The 18,591-nt window shown below is 49.8% G+C and overlaps 1 protein-coding gene and 1 long non-coding RNA gene across 4 annotated transcripts in view; one reads left to right on the top strand and one right to left on the bottom strand.

Annotated features, from left to right (window-relative positions):
* RASSF8 (Ras association domain family member 8) overlaps positions 1-10,267 on the bottom strand; it is a 133,484-nt gene extending 123,217 nt beyond the window's left edge. Inside the window, exons 1-2 of one of the 3 annotated variants that reach the window (XM_058282923.2) lie at positions 10,049-10,267; positions 7,860-8,040 (exon numbers count right to left, since the gene is read on the bottom strand). The gene's annotated coding sequence lies outside the window, so the exon portion shown is untranslated. Of the gene's footprint in view, positions 1-7,859; positions 8,041-8,130; positions 8,404-8,873; positions 8,945-10,048 lie in introns of those variants that run through there. The other 2 variants (XM_058282921.2, XM_004479942.5) reach the window with 2 other exon arrangements.
* Positions 10,268-10,427: 160 nt separating this feature from the next.
* LOC131274744 (uncharacterized) lies at positions 10,428-12,542 on the top strand. The gene is made up of 5 exons (XR_009182023.2): positions 10,428-10,696; positions 11,203-11,292; positions 11,564-11,718; positions 11,803-11,865; positions 12,302-12,542. It is a non-coding gene; the product is annotated as an uncharacterized lncRNA (long non-coding RNA).
* The last annotated feature ends 6,049 nt before the right edge of the window (positions 12,543-18,591 follow it).

Below are 18,591 nucleotides of genomic sequence, written 5' to 3'. Positions count from 1 at the left end.
GTGGTAGGATGTAAGATCGACACGCAAAAATCAGCAGCATTTCTGTATACTAATTACGAGCAATCTGAGAAGGAAGTTTTAAAAAAATTCCATTTACAATAGTAACTAAAAGAATCAAATATCTAGGAATAAACTAAAGTTGTAAAGGACTTGGACACAGAAAACTTCACAACATTGTTAAAGAATATTTGCTTTATTGCTGTGGTCTGGAACCGCAACCCGAGTATCCCCGATACATGCCTGCAGATGGGCCCCCATTACCTCCACTGCCTCACCTCCTGCTACTGCTCTTGCTCCCCTCCAGCGACACTGGTCAGGCTGCAAGAAACCCAACACCTTATTCGCCCGCTCTGGGCCTCTGCACACACTGTCCCCTCTGCCTGGAGGGTCAGTCCTCTGCACAGCTACCGAGTGTGCTCCTGTGCTTCGTTAAGGTTCCTGCTCACCTGTCCTCTCATTAATGAGTACTTCCTGTCCATCCATTCCCATCCCCAGCACTTTCAGTTCCCCACAATATAGTTTCTTTTCTTCAAAGCACTTATCTTCATATATATAAATAAAATTCACTTATTATCTAGCCTCCCCAACTAGAGTGCCCTCTCTACGATAGCAGCTTTTTGTTTTACTTACTGCTATATCCCCATGCATGGAAGGCCTGCAGTTCATTTTTGAATGAACGGATGATTTCTATGCCATGAAAGCCAAAAGGGAGAAGTTTCAAGACAAAGGGAGATGGCCCACCAGTGTGAAAACGAGGCAGCAAGCTTTGGTTATATTAGGGCTGAAAAGCTTCCACTGATTTTGGCAACTGAGATATAGGTGCCTATGCTAAGACATGTTTCTAAGAAATGTACCTGGCTGGAGAGTGAGCTGGCAAGTGAGGAAGTAGAGGCAGTGGCACAGACAACTCCCCTAAGAAGCTGGCTGGAAAGGAGACAGCCAGAGGGAGCAGCAATGTAGAGAGAGGTGAGCGCATTCTTCCAGGTGGAGGGAAGGCACCCAGGGAGGGCGAGACTGCAGTTCAGGAGAGGACGATGACCACCGGAGAAGGGCCTTGGAGACGCAGCTCCAGAGCACAGGGGATGAGACCTTCCACACTAACCAGCAGGCACTCTTCTCACCCGTGGGTTACTAAAATGACAGCGTTTTTTTTTTTTTTTAAGATTTATTTTATTTATTTCTCCCCCTGCCTGCTTGCTGTCTGCGCTCACTGTCTGCTCTCTGTGTCTATTGTGTGTTCCTCTTTTTAGGAGGCACCAGGAACTGAACCTGGGACCTCCCGTGTGGGAGGAGGCTCCCAGTGGCCACCTCTGCTCCTGACAGTGTTCCAACTATGCTCCCAGGTCATCAGCCTGCACAGACTGCGGGGTCTACTGCGGGGTCTGTGCCAGTCCCCCCCACAGAGCACACAGGCCCGCCCAGACCCATTCAGGGAGGAGTATACAGTTCAGGCGGGCGGGGGCTGGGCTGGGCGAAGGCAGTCACCTGGATCCCCGCACTTCACGTGTGCTCATTTCCATAAAGGAACACGGATATAAATGCCTCTCATTTCAAAATAGCCTTGAGTAATAAATTTTTAACCCCATTGAAATATTAGGAAAATTGAGGTTTAGTGAGCTTTGTAACTCCTCCAAGGTTACCCAGCTGAAAGTCAGGGTTCAAACTTAAATGGGCGTTCTTTTCAGCATATAGTGTGTTGTTACTCAACAGAAAGCAAGATGGGCGTGGGGGAAGAGAAAGATAAGCATCGCAAGAAAAGCTTTAGTGGAGGGGTGGCCTAGGTTGGGAGATTTTCTAAGAGAGATAATGGTAGAAGAATTATCATTCACAGGAGAGATAACAAAAAGCACTTTGAAATTGGCTAACAGGGGTTAGACTTTATTATTATAATAGGTAACAAATAACAAAAAGAGAAACTAAATACAGCAAAATGGGGACAAGAAGAAGGAGGACTGTTTGAACAGAAAAGGTTTTCATAAAGGTTATCACAAAGATACCAGAAATTTTCATTAAAGTAAACATGATAAAAACATATTATCAAGTCCTGGATTTAGTTGCTTTTCATTTAGTTTGTGTTATCCAGCTATAAATGTCAACTGACAGAATGAAATAGAATATAAGAGACAAATGATTTTCAAAAAAGATGCTAAAGTAATTCAGTGGAGAAAGAAAAGCCCCTTTAACCAGCAACACTGGAACTAGCTATCCCTGTGCGGAAAATGAACAGTGACCCACAACTTATACCACATAAAAAATTAACTCTAAATGGGTCATAGACCAAAGTATAAAACCAAAACTGTAATACTTTTAAAAGAAAACATAGAAGAAAATCTTTGTAACCCTGAGTGGGCAAAATTTCTTAAATATGACACCAAAAGCACACACACACAAAAAGAACAAATTCATAAGGCAGGCTTCATCAAAATTTAAAACTTTTGCTCTTCGAAACTCACTGTTAGGAGAATAAGAAGACAAGCCACAAACTGGGAGAAAATCTTTGCAGAACATAGCTTTGCATGAAGGATTTAGAACTCTCAAAATTCAATAATAAGAAAACGGCCAACCCAATAAAAACATGGGCAAAAGACTTGAAAAAGACAGTTCACCAAAGAAGATATAAAGATACCAAAGCAAAACACACCACATAAAGAGACCCTCAACATCACTAGTCATTAGGAAAAGCAACAACTAAAGTTAGACCACACCAAGTGCTGGCAAGGATGTGAAGAAACTAGAACTCTTACACACTGCTGGTAGAAACGTAAAATAGTACATCCATTTTAGAAATTAGTTCAGCGGTGTTTTAAAAAGCTAAACATACTCCCACCCTATAGGATCCAACCATCCTACTCCTAGATACTCAAGATAAAGACAAGCCTACGTCCATACAAAGACTTATATTATGCAAATGCTCACGGCAGTTACATTTATAATAGCCAAAAAGTACAAACAACCCAGAGTCCATCAATAGGTGAATGGGTAAATAAATTTTGTACATCCATCCAATAGAACACTACTCAGCAACTGAAATAAATTACTGCTATGTACAACATGTATGAAGCTCCAAAAAATATTCTGAAGAAGCCATACAACAACAAAAAGGAAAAGAGTTCATACTGTATGAGTTATTTAATATAAAATTCTAGAAAATGCAAACTACTCTATAGTGACAAAAAGTAGAGGAGTTGGAGAGAAGGAAAGAAAGGGAGGAATTACTAAGGGGCACAAGGAAATTTGGGGGGGTGATGGATATGTTCATCATTTTGACTGTGGTGATGGTTTCACATTTATACACATAAACCAAAGTTTAAAAAACTGTACAGGACAGCAGATGTGGCTCAAGCAGTTGGGCTCCCACCTACCATATAGGAGGTCCAGGGTTCCATGCCCAGGCCTCCTGGTGAAGGCGAGCTGGCCCGTGTAGCAACCTGGCCCACACGGAGTGCCAGCCAATGTGGGAGTTCTGCTCCACACAGGAGTGCCGGCCGACACAAGAGCTGGTGCAGCAAGATGATGCAACAAGAGACACAGAGGAGAGACATTAGAGAAGTAGCCAAACAGGGAGCTGAGGTGGCACAAGAGAATGATCGCCTCTCTCCCACTCTGGAAGGTCCCAGGATCAGTTCCTGGAGCTGCTTAATCAGAAGACAAGCAGACACAGAAGAACACACAGCGAATGGACACAGAGAGCAGATGTGGGGGGCACAGTATAAATAAATATTTTTAAAAAACTGTACACTTATATATGTATTATATAAGAGTTATAATTCGTAAAAGAAAATACGGAAAATGTAGCACAAATAAACTATTTTAAGGTTTCCTGACATCTAGTGGTATCAGATATTAGACCCTCCTTTAGAAATGGCCAAATGTTACCTTAAACATTACAAAATATCTACAATCTATTTCTCCATGGTATTTCTACAGTAGGGTATCATAGGTCATAAATATATTCAAATATTGTAATCAGAAAAGTAAAATCTTATTTTCTGTCCAATATATAACCATTAAAAGAGCCCAAATTTTTGCAACATATGTACTCATATCTGGAAGAATTTAATTTTAAGTGATTTTCCAATAAGAAAATTGCTATAATTAAGGATAAACATAATTTAGCACTCAGAAGCCAATGACAGTAAACAAAAGTGGCAAAAATATCACCCACATGAGTAAAACCTGGTAGAAAATTATCACAACTCTTCTCTTGTTACAACCTGTATTTATATCTGATTTCTTTTCAAAACAAAGAGTAAAACATATGCTACTGAATAAGGAAATAAATTTCTTAATGCATAAAATTGTACAGCACTGGAGTTAACTGTAATGAGCTCTGTGATATATCTGAAAGTGACAAAAAAAAATTGCCAAAAATAAGCCTTCTAATAAACCCTGATAGCAAGGCTGTGAACTAAATAGGTAATAAATATTACAAGTGCTAAAAGGTCCAGGGAACTTGCTCAAGGTCACCCCTGTATGCAGGAGGCCTGGCTACTGGAGGGGAAAACTGCAGGAGCTTTCAACCAGAACCTTCCTGCCTCACTGTGCAAACGTCCTGGGGGCACAGCCGCCTCTGCAGAGGCAAATCACAGAGGCAAATCACGTGACGTGGCGGCTCTCCCGCCCCCTCCAGGATCCACCAGGTCTGAGTGAGCGCCCAGGTGTGGAATCTGTCTCTCTGTCTCGCCAGGCCCTCCTGACAGGAAGGGGGCAATGACAAGAGGACAGTCCTGGAGTGAGGCAAGCCCAGGAAAGGCTTCAGACTCCTGCCCATCCCGCCTCTGGGAGAGCGCTCCAAGCAGAGCCTGACACAGGGCAGGCGTCAAAATGCGGCTGCAATCCTCCCTGCCCTCCCTGTCCGCGAGAAAGCGCAGGGTGAAGACCTCAGGGGGCTGACCGCTGGGAGGTGCCGGGCGGGGGGAGCTCAGGGACCAGCGCAGAGCAGTCAACTCTTACGCAGCTCCGGATTTCCCTGTGTACTTAGTGACCTACAGGTGCAAAACCAGAGAAGAAATGTCATTATATTCTAAAAGTGTGAGGGAAAATTAAAGTCCCTAAAAACAAAAGTCAATAGAAAATACGGATGAACACGTAAGAAGTAGGGACTAGAACAAAAGCAGTAATGATACAAACACTTCAGCGTGCATCAGACTAATATTCTGTGAAGAGCAACCACGTGGCAAAATATTCAAAGCTTTAAGCCTTCCTTGGCCTTGGAAGGGCACAAGACTTTTATGGCCAAAACAAGGAAAGCTCTGGTGAGAGAAAGAGAGGAAAAAAGAACTCCCAGACCTCTAGATGGCCCACATTTTCAAACTCCTCCTTTACCTTATTGCGTAAGTCACGTTAACAGTGGAGGGCAGTGAACGTCCTTAGAAGCAGAACTCGCCTTTCCTACTAGAGTTTTCTTCCCTTCCCTTCCCTTCCCTTGAAGTCTGGGACAGAGCCATCAACAGCAGCTGACTAATGTGCTGCCATATGACAGTGTGTAAAATAATAATGGCGTAGTAAGTTTTTTTTTTCCTTCAGTAATCCTCTACTGATGAAAAGTATAATTACTTTAATGATGTACTTAGAAAAAGGATTATCTACCAAAGAAAATCACGAGGGTAATGCTAATTAAAAGGTGTCTCAATTTATTACTAACAATGAACTTCCCACAGAACCCAGTTGCATTAATTTTTCCTAAAAACAACCTGCAAAGGTTGTTTCATATCATACATTTAACCAACAAAGAAGTAGCACAGAAGTACCAATCTGGTTCTGTTACGAAAAACAAATTTCGCAACAATAAAGAAGGCAATCAAGATACGAATACCAACCTGATATTACAATCTGATTTATCACATCAACATACTTACTGAGCACCTACTATATATGCCAGGCACAGGATATAGACCAGTGAACAAACCAGACATTTCTGCCCTCAAGGGCAGGAGAAAGACACTGAACAATTAACTAATATGCAATTGTAAATTGTGGTAAATATTAAGGAGGAAAAGATGACGGGGACTGACTGACATGGGGGTGAGGGCGGCGCCTTTCTAAGAAAGGCTACCTGAACTAGCACCTAAGGAGGGAAGGTCCTCAAGGCAGGGGCCCTCTGGCAAGCCTGCGGAGGGCAGTCCCGGGAGAGGGGAGCTGGGGCAGGGACCAAGGCACCAGGGCCTGCAGGCATGCTGTTCTGGTTCATCCCAAAAATGAACATGTTTCTCAGTTGCTTGGAAGGCTTTAAAGAGCAAGGGATGTGCTTTAGGGTGTGGTTTTGCTTTTACTTTTTCGAGCTGCTGACGGGCAAAGTGTGGCAGGGAGACCATTCACAGCCACTGCAGTGAAAGATAACCCTGGCCTGGGCAGGGACAGCAGCGTGGAGCCTGAAATCAGCCAGGTTTGAAGAGGTGTCCCGGGAAGGAGCGGACAGGAATTTGCAATGAACTCGCTGGCTAGGGATGGTGGAGGAACTGAGCAGGGCTTCGTGTACTGGCCTGAGCCACAGGGCGATCAAGGGCGCAGTTCTGGAGAAGGTGCCACGTGTGGCTAAGGAAGAGGTGCCGAGCACTATGTTAGGGGTTCCACCTGTCACAACTGACAGCCCTTTTAGAAGCAACAGCAGCATTTCACAGAAAGCAACTAACAACCTAAGTCAGGGCAGATGAAGGAGTATGGCTAAGCTCACTCAGCTGGGAAGTGACAAGTTTCACATGCCACCAAGTCTGGCTGACTGTGGAGCAAACATTCTTTCCACTCTTCTGAGCGCTTGGAAATTCTCTTTACATCTTGAGTTTTGAAATCTGTTTTCAAGTTGGAGGATACAGGCATCTAAAGACAGTAAAATCCAAATCCTCAGATTTAGATTGCATCATGTTTTCCCCACTCCCACCCCCATCCATTCTTACCTTCAAAATGTTTTGCAATGTTTTGAACACTAGCAAGCTATCTAAGGCCTTAACTGAGCAAAGCTATTACACCAAAAACTAATATATAATGAAAAGAGCAACAGTATCCAGTAGGAAGCAATTTTTACTCCCAACTCATTACATATCAGTATTAGATGAAGAACTAATCATTTCTCAAAATGACCAAAGCGTTCAGATAAAAAACTAATGTACTCAGAGATGTATTCACCAAGTGCAATGAATGTCTCATGATAATGGAGGAGGTTGTTGTTATGGGGGGAGGAGTGGGAGGTATATGGGGACCTCACATTTTTTTAATGTAACATTAAAAAAATAAATAGACAAAAAAAAAAGAATTAAAAAAAAGACAAAAGAAAATCAAAACAAAAAAACTAATATAGCCAGTATATAAGTCTACAAAAGTCAAACAGTGGACTTCAGATTAAAAAACCAAAAGCTAAAATATAAATACCAGAAGTTACACCATAGCTGTACAGAATGTCAAATCTACAATTCCAAAAGATCTCAACCCAATGTCAAAGTTGTAAACACCCACCCCAAACCCAATGCAAACACTTTTTCCAGTACCTACTTTCCCTGGGACTAACTGACACGCCTGTCCTGTCCGCATGCTCCCCTAGTTTGCTCCCTTCCTATCTCCTTAAGGTTCCCCACAGCTACTGAACCCCAGAAGTAAGGCTTGACCAGTGAACCTAGAAAGACTCAATGGATGACTGTCAATTGTGTCTATTATTGAAAACACCATCTTGAGATTTAAAAGCAGAGAAACAGCAGGACCATTTTTGAAAAGTTTTATCCATCTACATCAACTGTTTTTGTTGTGTCCGATGCTTCAACAGCAAAATCACCAAATTCTGTTTTCCCTTCTTAAAGTGGAGTACAGTCCCCATGGAGACGAAATTAAAAGCACGATTAGTACTGACACCCAAAAGATAAAACTCTCACCGAAAACATAGGTGCTGTGTCCTGAATCTCGTGTGGCTTCACCTCGGGCCCTGCAGAGAGCCAGCTGCCATGCGCTGCTGCCTCCCGGAGCCAAGGCAGAGATGCTGATCCCCCGAGAAAGCCTCACGTTTCCGTCCTTTCCAAACAGGAGAGCGACGCCAGGCCAGCCAGAGATGGAAGTCTTTAAGAAAAAAGAAAGAAAACTGCCTGGGGCCTCCTACCAGAAGGGGCAGTTAATCCAACTGACAGAAAGACAGAAACCTGCACATACTTAAAGACGCTTCCTGGGGACAAAACAGATGTCATGAGAACTGCTGAGCCACCTTTTACTGGAAAATCCATAAACTTGTCCCCGCTGTCATCAGGCCGGTGTAATTTTTTTTTTTTTTTAATGCAACGCTTTGATATATTGACTTGGTTAATTTGACAGGTTTAAGTCGGCCCGAAGAACGTGCCGTGCCTCTATTTCCCTCTGAAATTCCTAATGGTCAGGGGCGGGACCGACCACAGCGGGATCAGGCGCTCTGACCGCTCGAATGCCTTCGTGGCCGGGAGAGCGGCGGCTCCGCAGCCCCAGGGGCTCCCGGCGCTGAGACGACCCCGCGCGGCCACCGCGCGCCACCCGGCCCCACACTCGGCTCACGGCCCTGGAAGTTGAATCCTACCAGGCGTTCCGCGGCTCCCCCCTTGCCCCGAAGTTTCGAGTTTGCAGCGCGGACCGCCTGCCCGGGTGCCGTCCTCGGCGCCCCGGCCCGGGCCAGGCGCAAGGCTCGGGCACGGCCAGCGCTCGACCCACATCGAAAGCCCCAGAAGCCGGGCGTGTGTCAGGGCGAGCGCCGCGGCCGGCGACCCGCCGCCCCGCCCGGGTGCCCGGCCCCCCGGCGGAGGTCGACCCCGGCCCGCGACCAGAAGCCGGGGGCGCTCCCTCCCCCGCTCGAGTGGCCTCCAAGTCCCCGCCAAGGGCACGGGGCCGACGGGCCGGCACCCCCGAGCCCGGGCCAAGTTCATACTCACTCAGGGTCGCGCTGCGCCGCCCGCAGGCCCGGCGGGGACGCTGGGGTGGCGGCGGCGCGCGCGCCCGGCAGCCCCGCGCCCCCCGCCGGCGCCCCAGGCCGCGCGCCCGCGCCTCCCGCGGGGCCAGGTGAGCTCCCGCGCCTCGGGCGGGGCCGCGGCGGCCGGACGGGAGGGCGCGGCGGGCGTGCGGGCGCGGTGCGGGGCGCGGAGCGGGGCGCGGAGCGGGCGCCCGCCGAGCGCCGCGGCGGACTGGGCGGCCGGAGCCTGTGGGCGGGGGCCGGGCGGGGGCCGGGCGGCTCCGCCCCTGGGCCGGCCGCGGGCTGCGCGGGCGCGGGGGCGCCCCCCCTCGGCGCGGCGCTCGGGTTACAGCCCCGCGCCCGCCGCGCCCGCGCGCCCAGCCCTGCTAACGGAACTGGGGCGCCAGCGCGGCATTGTGGGAGCGCGCGGGGCGGCCCCCCGCGGCCCGCCCCGCCCCCCGCGCGCGGTCCGCCCCCCACGGCCCCCGGGCCCCCCTTCAGCTCGGCCCGGCCCGCCCCGCTCCCGCGTCCGGCTCACACCCCACGGCCTCCCCAGGAGCCCCCTAGGCCCGCCCCCTCGGCCAGGCCCCCCCCTCGGCCCGCCCCATTCCCCCACGTCCGGCCCGCCCCCCACGGACCCCGGCCCCCCCCTCGGCCCGGCCCCTTCCACGGCCCGCCCCCTACTGTCCCCCTGCCCCCCCCCCGCGACCCTGCCCCCCCACGGCCCGCCCCGCTCCCCGCGTTCGGCCCGCCCCCCACGGCACCCCGGGTCCCCCACTAGGCCCGCCCACTAGGCCCGGCCCCTCCACGGCCCGCCCCCTACTGTCCCCCTGCCCCCCCCCCGCGACCCTGCCCCCCCACGGCCCGCCCCGCTCCCCGCGTCCGGCCCGCCCCCCACGGCACTCCCCTCCCGCGCTCGGCCCGGTCCCCACGGTCCGCGCCCACGGTTTCCCCCTCCTGCCCGCCCCGGCCCCGCGTCCGCCCCGCCCCCCACGGCACCCCCCCCTCCCCGCGCTCGGCCCGGGCCCCCCCTCTTGCCCGCTCCGGCCCCGCGTCCGCCCCGCCCCCCACGGCTGGGCCCCCCGCCCCCCGCCGCGGCCTGTGGCCCCGACACCCCGTGGCCCCGAGCGGGGAGGTCGGCGCCTGGCGGACACTCACGGCCAGCGCCCCCGGGCCCGGGCCGCGGCCGCCGGGAGGAGCGGAGGCTTCTCCACAGGCGCGAGTTTTGAAACCAAACACCTCAGGAGCGCCGGCGCGTCCCCCGGCCGAGCGGCCGCGCCCCGAGCGCCGTGGTTCCCGTCCCCCCTCGGCGCCGCGGCGGGACCGAGGCCGAGCGCGGCGCGGGAGCCGGGCGCGAGGGCCCAAGTTGGGCGAGCCGGGCGCGCGGGCTGAGAACGCGCTCGGGCCTCCGCGCATCCACCGTGACAGGCAGCAGCGAGGCCTGAGGGAGCCGCGGCGGCGGGAGGCGCCCGTGCCGGGGCCTCCGCGGCCGCCCTGGTGCTCACGGCCCGCGGTCCCTGCTGCCGCTGGACCAAGCGCGGCCTCCGGTCCAGGCCTGTGTTCCCCCAAGCCCCCGCGCAGCCCTGCTGCTCATCTGGGCGGAGATGGGGTCAAGATAGTGGCAGAGAAGCCAGGAAGCTTCTGGCACTGATTTCCGTCGTGAGAGCAAGCACGGCGGTGACAGCTCCCCCCCTCAGGGCTTGAGTCGATCTGCTCCGCAGCTTGGCTTTGCCTCTTGCTTGTGTTTCCTGACCTTCCACAGCGCCTTAGTTCCTCTGCCTCAGAGGTGGGCTGAGGAGAGAGATGGTGAGACTCAAATTTGGCTCGTCACCTTGTGGAGGACTTGGGGACGAGACGCGTCCTCTGTGATCCAAACGCAAACCTAAGGGAATGTTATTTAGGGGCGGCTTCTAGGGCGCGACACCCGTCACCCGTCTCGACCCTCCTCCACGAGCCGTCTGGCCTTCACCTCGGCGTTTCCCTATCTCCCCTGTCAGCCTCTCCCAGTCTGTCCTCACCCCCGAGCTACACCAGTCACCGCCTGACTCCCAAATCGAACGGAAACGTTTAATGCCCGCCCTGTGCCCTCCGTGGCACTCGCCAGTGCCGCTCTCCTTCCTCCTCAGGGCTCTGTCCTCTTCTGTCTCTGCGACCGTCATTTCTCTTTTGTGGAGATGTTTAAACAGATTCAGGATCTTACCAGTAGAATGAGTTATCTAGTTATCTACTAAGTAGTTGTTGTCAGGACCTCGATTTTATCACTCATCCAGGGCTGAAAAAGTTGACAGACTCTTGACAACCAACTCTCCCAGGTCCAGCATGGAAATCAGCATGAGGTCACTGTGATTGGAGAGCCGTGGCCGCTCTTCAAGAGAGCCCCCTTCCCAGGACCCAGGCACCTGGTGAGGTACCCCACCTCCACCTCCGGGTGTGCCCGCTGGCGGCTGTCAGCGTCAGGAGATGGACCTCCCCACCCGGTACTAGATAAGCCCGGAACAGTCTCTCTCCCACCCCAGCCCCCATGCTAATGCCACCTTTCCTCAGTGCTAGGACAACTTGTTTTAAGCTTTCTTAGCTATAGTCACATCTGATAAGCCCTTCTGAGATCACAGCAAATGTTCTTGACAGGATTTGTAAACAAGGTTTCCTTCTGGTCTCTGATTATATCCACAGAAAGTAACCTCGTTGGCCAGGATCCATGCACTTCAAACCTTGTTTTAAGAAAGCAGTTGAAGAGGATGGATTCAGAGACATGGAGAATCCGGAGAGGGCCTACGTGGAGAGCAGGAGGACTGGACAGGGGAGGGCAGCGCCAGATGTTTTAGGAAGTATGTTGTTAGTTTCCGTTGCTGCTGTCACACATTACCACTAATTTTGTGATTTAAAAGAACACAGATTCATTTTTCTTACAGTTCTGGACATAAGGCCTCAAATCAAGCCATCGGCCGGGCAGTGGGCCTTCTGGAGCCTCTGGGGTAGAACTGGTTTCCTTGCTGCCGTAGTTTGCCAGGGCTGCTATAACAAAATACAGCACACAGTTTGGCTTAAACAACAGAAGTGTCTTGGGCCACGACCTGGAGGCCAGAGTCAGAAATCACCGTGTCTACAGGCCCTCCCTCCTCTGAAATCTGTAGATTCTGGTGGTAGCCTCCTGGCAATCAGTCCCTGCCTCTGTCACATAGCTGTCCATGGTTTTCTACCATCTGTGGCTTTTAAGCCATGTCCACATTTCCTTTATTTACAAGGATTCCTGTGATACAGGATTAAGGCCCACCCTGTTTTAGTTTGACATCTTCTTAAGAGGATCTTTGAATATCCCATTTACAAATGAGCTCATCCCCACAGGACCAGGGATTAAGACTTGAGGTCTTTGTGAGACATGATTCAATCCACCATACTTGCCTTTTCCAGCTTCCTGGACAGTTTGGGCCACCTGAAATCCTTGGTGCTTAGCCTCTTCCTCCATCAAGGCCCGCAGTGTAGCTTCTTCAAATCTCCCTTCCTTCCTTCCTCCCTCCTTTCCTCCCTCCCTCCTTTCCTCCCTCCCTCCCTCCCTTCCTTCCTTCCTTCCTTTCTCCCTCCCTCCCTTCCTCTTTATTTTGTATATTTAATAATTAAAATATAAACGATTAAAAAGAAAACACACTTGAATAAAAACATAGATCTTGCAAATGTACTGGATACATATAAATTTTTTTTTGGATCCTACAATATGTTACCCAATGTATTTGGTTCATAGTGACACAATTGTACAGTGTTTGTCCTCTTGTGTCTGGCTTGCTTCCCTCAACATATTGTCCTTCAGGTTCTCTGAATCTCTCTATCTGACCTCTGCTTCCATCATCACAACACCTTCTCTGACTCTGATCATCTTGCCTTCCTTTTATAAGGACTCCAGTGATTACGTTAGGCCACCTAGATAATCCAGAATAACCACCCCATCTCTAATCACATCTGCCTATTGCCATGTGTGGCAGTTTGAGATTATTTTATGAATCCCAAAAAGAGAAAGACTATGTTTGTAAACTAATCTATTCCTCTGAGTGTGATACCCTTTGATTACATTAAATTCAGTTAAGAGATTACCTGTTAAGATTGATTTAGGGCTTTTGATTTGACTATGTCAGTGGGCATGAGCCCCCCACCCCCTTGCTAGGTCTGATATAAATGGACACTCACTAAGACACAGGAAGGGAGAGCTCTGTCATTTTTGATCCTACCGTGTAACACAAAGGAGAAGGCTCAAACAGCTGAGGTCCCAGGGAGAGATGAGCCATTTTGCCTGATAGTTACAGCTGAAATCAGAAAGAGTGCAGAAAGACTGAGACAGAGAAAGGCTGGAAAGAAACAAGCCCAATGCAGAAGAGAGAGGAAGCCCTAAGAGACAAGCCCTATGCCAACTTGCAGCTGAACTCAGGAAGAAAGAGCAGCTGAGCCTGAGAGAAGAAGTCCAGAGGGGAAGGAGAGACCTGGCAGGATCGGCGGCCATCTTGCTTCACCAAGTGGCAACATACTGGGTTCAATAGAAAATGACTGAGAAAGCATCTCTGCTGATACCCTGATTTGGCCTTAGAACGGTAAGCTTTACCCTCAAATAAATCCCCACTATAAAAGCCGACAGGTTTCTGGCACGTTGTCTCAGCACCCCTTTGGTGGACTCACAAACCATATAAAGTAGCATAGTCACAGGTTCTGGGAATTAGGATATGCACATCTTTGGGGGCCATTTTTTCTAAAGATTTATTTTATATATTTCTCTCCCCTCCCTCTCCCCACTCCGCCATTGTCTGTTCTCTGTGTCCATTTGCTGTGTGTTCTTCTGTGTCCACTAGCATTCTTGTCATGTGGCACTGGGAAACTGTTGCTTTTGTTGTTGTTGTTGCGTCAACTTGCTGCATCAGCTCTCCTGTTTGCGGTGCCACTCTTGGGTAGGCTGCTCTTTTTTTTTGTGCGGGACAGCTCTCTGTGGGGCACACTTCTTGTGCATGGGGCACCCCCATGCAGGGGCAACCCCTTCGTGGCATGGCACTCCTTGCGTGTGGCAGCACTGCATGTGGGCCAGCTCACCACATGGGCCAGGAGGGCCTGGGTACTGAACCCTGGACCTCCTGTATGGTAGGCGGATGCTCTATCAGTTGAGCCATAGCTGCTTCCCTTTGGGGGCCATTTTGCAGCCCTCTACAAAGTAGAACATCAGAACTTGTGGTGAGTATGGATCCAGACTGGTTTAGAAGTTTCTGCAGTTCGAGCTGATCATTAGAAAGTGACATCTGGAGCTCAGGGGAGAGGGAAAAGGCTAGTGCTGTCATGTGAGGAAGACTCGAGATCATGGAGAAAGTGAGATTGCCTGTTCAGAGTGTGTGAATTGACACTCAAGTCCTAAAGTCCTGGGGTGTACCAGCCAGAGAGTGGGAAGGGCTGGGTCACAGAGGTAGTTGGGACCTGGAAGAAGTGTCTTGAAAGCGATAGAAGGAAAGAGTTCCATGAAGGGAACAATTGATGGCCTCATGGCTCATGGCTCATGATGGCCTCATGGCTCATGGAAAGAACAAAAGCTTCCAAGGCAGACAGACTTAGTGTTGCTTCACCTGCCTAAACCTCACGGGATTATTACAGTGAAGAAACAGAGAATGGCTGAAACCATCAAGCTCCCAGTACAGAGTAGGTGCTCAGCTAATAATACCTATTATTTTTATTGTAAAGAGGTCAGTAAGACATGGTTTGGTTTCATTGGAGAGGGAAAGAGAGGAACATCACTTTCCCCACGCTAGGCAAGGAGATAGGGAATTGATGTAGATACATTTCTAGCCATACATGTTATGAACTGATTGAGCTGAATCTAGTTATTTGAAGGAAGAGATGAGAAGTATCGTTACTTCTGGGATAACTGATTTGACTCTAAGATTGCTTCGTCAGTGACTTATCTCAGGTAAACCTCTATCCAATGACCCATGTAACTGCTACCCAAGTGTTAATACACACACCAAAAAACGCTGGTTCACATCTGTATTCCTGGGGATAAATCCCTTTCTTTGGAAATCCCTGGCAGTTGTTTTATGGTGGCCAGTGGAGCCATAGTGCCAAATTTGGGAAATATGTGTCTAGAGACTAGCATTTTCCAAACTGGTCCCTCAGGGAATATCGCCTCGTAAGATGGGATGCGAGATCCATGCAGGCAGGGCCCTCGGAACTCAGGCTAGCCAGGAAACTTGTGTCTAGAGAATGACCATCAATGAGTCAGAATGCATCAGGGACACAGTTTTGGGAAATTCCTTTGTGAGGAAAGCCCAGGGGACCAGAGAAACCAAAATTTTGACATGACAAATAGGTATATGGTGCTTGCAAGAATAAAGTATGAAGTTCTTAACATAGCTTGTAACAGTTTTTATTGTTTGGACTCTGTTTCTCCTGCTCTCTACTCTCTTTCCCCCCTCTGTGTTCCACCCTAATAAATTACTTGCAGCTCCCTAACCTCTCATGGTGGTTTAGGACCCCTTCTCAGTACTCTTATCACATTGCCTGGAAATAGCTTATTTACTAGTGGAGCCTTCACTGTGCTCCCCCTGCCCCACTCCATCCATTTCTCAAAGCCAGGGACTCTGATGTGTCATTGCTGTGTCCCCACACAATGGGGACCTAACACAGGGCCCTGCTTAGGCTGGGAGCATTTAACCTTAGTTGAAATGACAATTAAATGAACAAACAAATAAATGGTAATATAAATGGAATAAATGAATGTTTCACTCACCTGTTACATCTATCTTTAATCTCCTCCCTTCTACCTTGTAACAGCTGAGAGTTCCATTATTCTTTCAAAGAATAAGCATCAGTTGAGTGGGTCTGATGCCACTGTGCTAGGTGCTGGGATTACAGAAAGGAATAGGACGTCATCTCAACTTTCCAGGAGCTGACAATCCAGATAAAGAAACATACACTAAAACAGAAAATGAGGCGGGTGATGCTGGCTGTCTTCCCTGTTCCCTTTCTCCCCTTCTTTCTTAATAACTGAAACCTGATATTGTGCCTCGCTGAAGAATTTCATTTCACAGCCTTCCTTGCAGATAGGGGCGATTAAGTATAGGCCAGTGGTATGTGGATGGAATTTGTTGTGTTGAACTTGCAGGGAAACTTACTCGCGTGTCACTGGTGGTGGAGTGAAGGGGCTGACTCAAGCCCTATTCCTGCCTGGAACAGGAGTATGATAGCTGAAGCTACAGCAGCAATTTTGTGCCATCAAGGCAACCTTGAAGCCAGCACTCAGGAAATCGGAGCAAAGGATGAGAGGAGCCATTTTAAGAACCGTGAACTGCCTCCCTTTGACTTGGTTTTACATGAGAGGAAAATAGCGGGTCTCTTAACGATAGCCAAACGCAGCTGCCAGCTGATAAACGAAAAATTGTAACATGCTAACATAGATCTGAAAAAGGGCAATATAAGGTTCTGTGAGTGCGCCTTTAGGGAAAGGATGAGTTTTGCCTGGGGAAAAGGAGGTTAAGGAAAGCTTCACGGAGGAGGTGACATGAATACTGTTCCTAGGCTGGAAAAAAGGAGCATTTCAGATGAAAGAGTATAACACTAATATTCCACCGCGAAGCTGGTGCATCTTGAAAGAGAAACAAGAGAGACGCTAGACTTTTAAAGAAGGATGGTGTGTTAATAGGGGTAGGAAATCATGGAAATCCTTAAGAGTTACTAGCAGGAGGAATCTGAAAAAGTGCTGACTAACGGAACTGTTGTATTAATAATTTATACATATTTGCCCTCATATGGGTTTCTTCCTATTTTTTTAGAAGAAAATACAATGATATTTATTTCCCCTGTATAATTCTCTTCATCCTAAGGTTTAGTAACTTACAAATGGGGTCGTTTAGAGTTCTTCGACTTGTCTCACCAAGTTTCCAGTTAGCTTGGTGTTCCTGATAAGTTTGCAGGAAAAAGAAATAAAATAGGAGGCTGTGAAAATGTCCACTCAAGCTTGCTGATGAGCCTCGGGCCCTCTGCCACATGGCAGGGAGCATGGCGGCGGCTGCTGGCCTCTCCGTTCCCTTCCCGGCTTTGTTGCTTCGATGGCTGTCTCTCTGTCTGAACGTCATTCTACAAAGGACTCCAGTCATAGGATTAAGACCCACCCTGCATGAGGTGGGTCACCACCTAGGATCCTCCTCACCGAAAGAACCTGCTTAGGAAGGGTCCACACCACAGGAATGGAGTCATCGTAAGAGCATGCTTCTCTGGGGCCCATACAGCTTCAGACCATCGCGGGCATGAAGGAAAGTAGAAAGTCAAAGAGGTTTTCAGGGTTTCCCCTGCACCACTGGGAAGATGCAGTTGCTGTCAACTGGGAGGGGAAGACTGGGGGAGAGCAGAATTTTGGGGGTAAAATTCAAAGTTCAGTTTTGGGCATTTTGCATTCTCCCTTGAATGCCAGAAGCCTAATTATCTTTGCTACCCCCTGCCCCTCAAGGTAACAATTATGATTCTTCCAAGACTATGTGGATCACAGAAGAGACTGTGGCTAGGAAACTCAGAGGGCGGCATTTCCAGACCCTTCCTTGCAACCCGGGTCTTTCCCCGGAAGCTGGAGGAGACCGTACTCAGTGCCTTTGCATTGCTGAACTGAAGGTGGAATGGTTGCCTGGTTCAACACCGAAGGCACCGAGGGGCCAGCTGGGAGCTGGCGAGCCAAGCGGAGAGTCCCAGGGCGCAGGCTGCTGCAGCCCCCAGTTTGGAGGCCTCTGCTCCCCACGCTGGCAGGGAGCTGTGCTGCAAGCTGGCGCGTTGTGGGCCCAGCCGGGTGTGGCTGAGCTGGAACAGCTGGGCCCTGGGGGGTGGCGGTTGGAAGGCAGCAGAGGGGCCCCAGTGCAGGCCAGCGACGGCTCTGGCTCCTCCAGCAGCACCTTCAACACAGCTGGTCTGGCCAAACGCCGAGCCCCCTACCTGAAAGTGTCTGTCTAGACTGGCTTCCAGGAAAGGAGCAGAGGGACAGGACCAGGTCTTAGCCAGAACCTTCCCCAGGTGGAGGTGTGTGCTCTCCTTCAGGTCCTGGAAACTTCCTGAAGGCTGCTGGGTTTAGGCTTCTCGAGCCTCTTCTGTACATTCAGAAGCTCCTGCCAGCTACACAGATCCACCCCAGGCACCAGGTTTTCCCTGTGAATAACCTCCATGCAGACGGCCCAAGTTCAGAAGCCAGCTCCTCCTGGCCGTGGGGCCAGCTAATCACGGAATTGCTCTGTGCCTCAGTTTCCTCATTTGTAAAGTGGAGATGATAATAGGTACAAACGAGATAATGCCTGCAAAGCGCTTAGTCCAGGCCTGGCTGACATGGCCTTTACTAAGTGGTGTTAACATTCCCATTTTGACTGTGCTGTGCAGCAGTTGGGGCTCTGGCAAGTAGTTCAGAAATGACTGAAAATCCTTGTATCTGAAAATTTTAGCCTTCTTAAAACTCGAAAGAAGGAGTTATTTTTTAACAAATCAATTGTATTGATACATACTGATAAAGGAGTTATTTTCAAAGAAACACTTGACCCTGTCGATTTGCCTGCCAGGTGATCTGTCTTTGATGTTCACCCTGCCACAGCTCCTCACACACTATAGGTGCTCCGTGCTCAGGAGAAATTCCCTCCGGGAGGAGGGCCTGCTCTTCGGATCTCGCTCTGCAGCCCATACTGGCTGGTGGACCTCAAGCCAATTTAAAAAAT

The sequence above is a fragment of the Dasypus novemcinctus genome, chromosome 20 (assembly GCF_030445035.2).
Source record: "Dasypus novemcinctus isolate mDasNov1 chromosome 20, mDasNov1.1.hap2, whole genome shotgun sequence".
NCBI classification, from domain to species: domain Eukaryota; kingdom Metazoa; phylum Chordata; class Mammalia; order Cingulata; family Dasypodidae; genus Dasypus; species Dasypus novemcinctus.
This window is presented reverse-complemented; position numbering and strand designations above follow the sequence as displayed.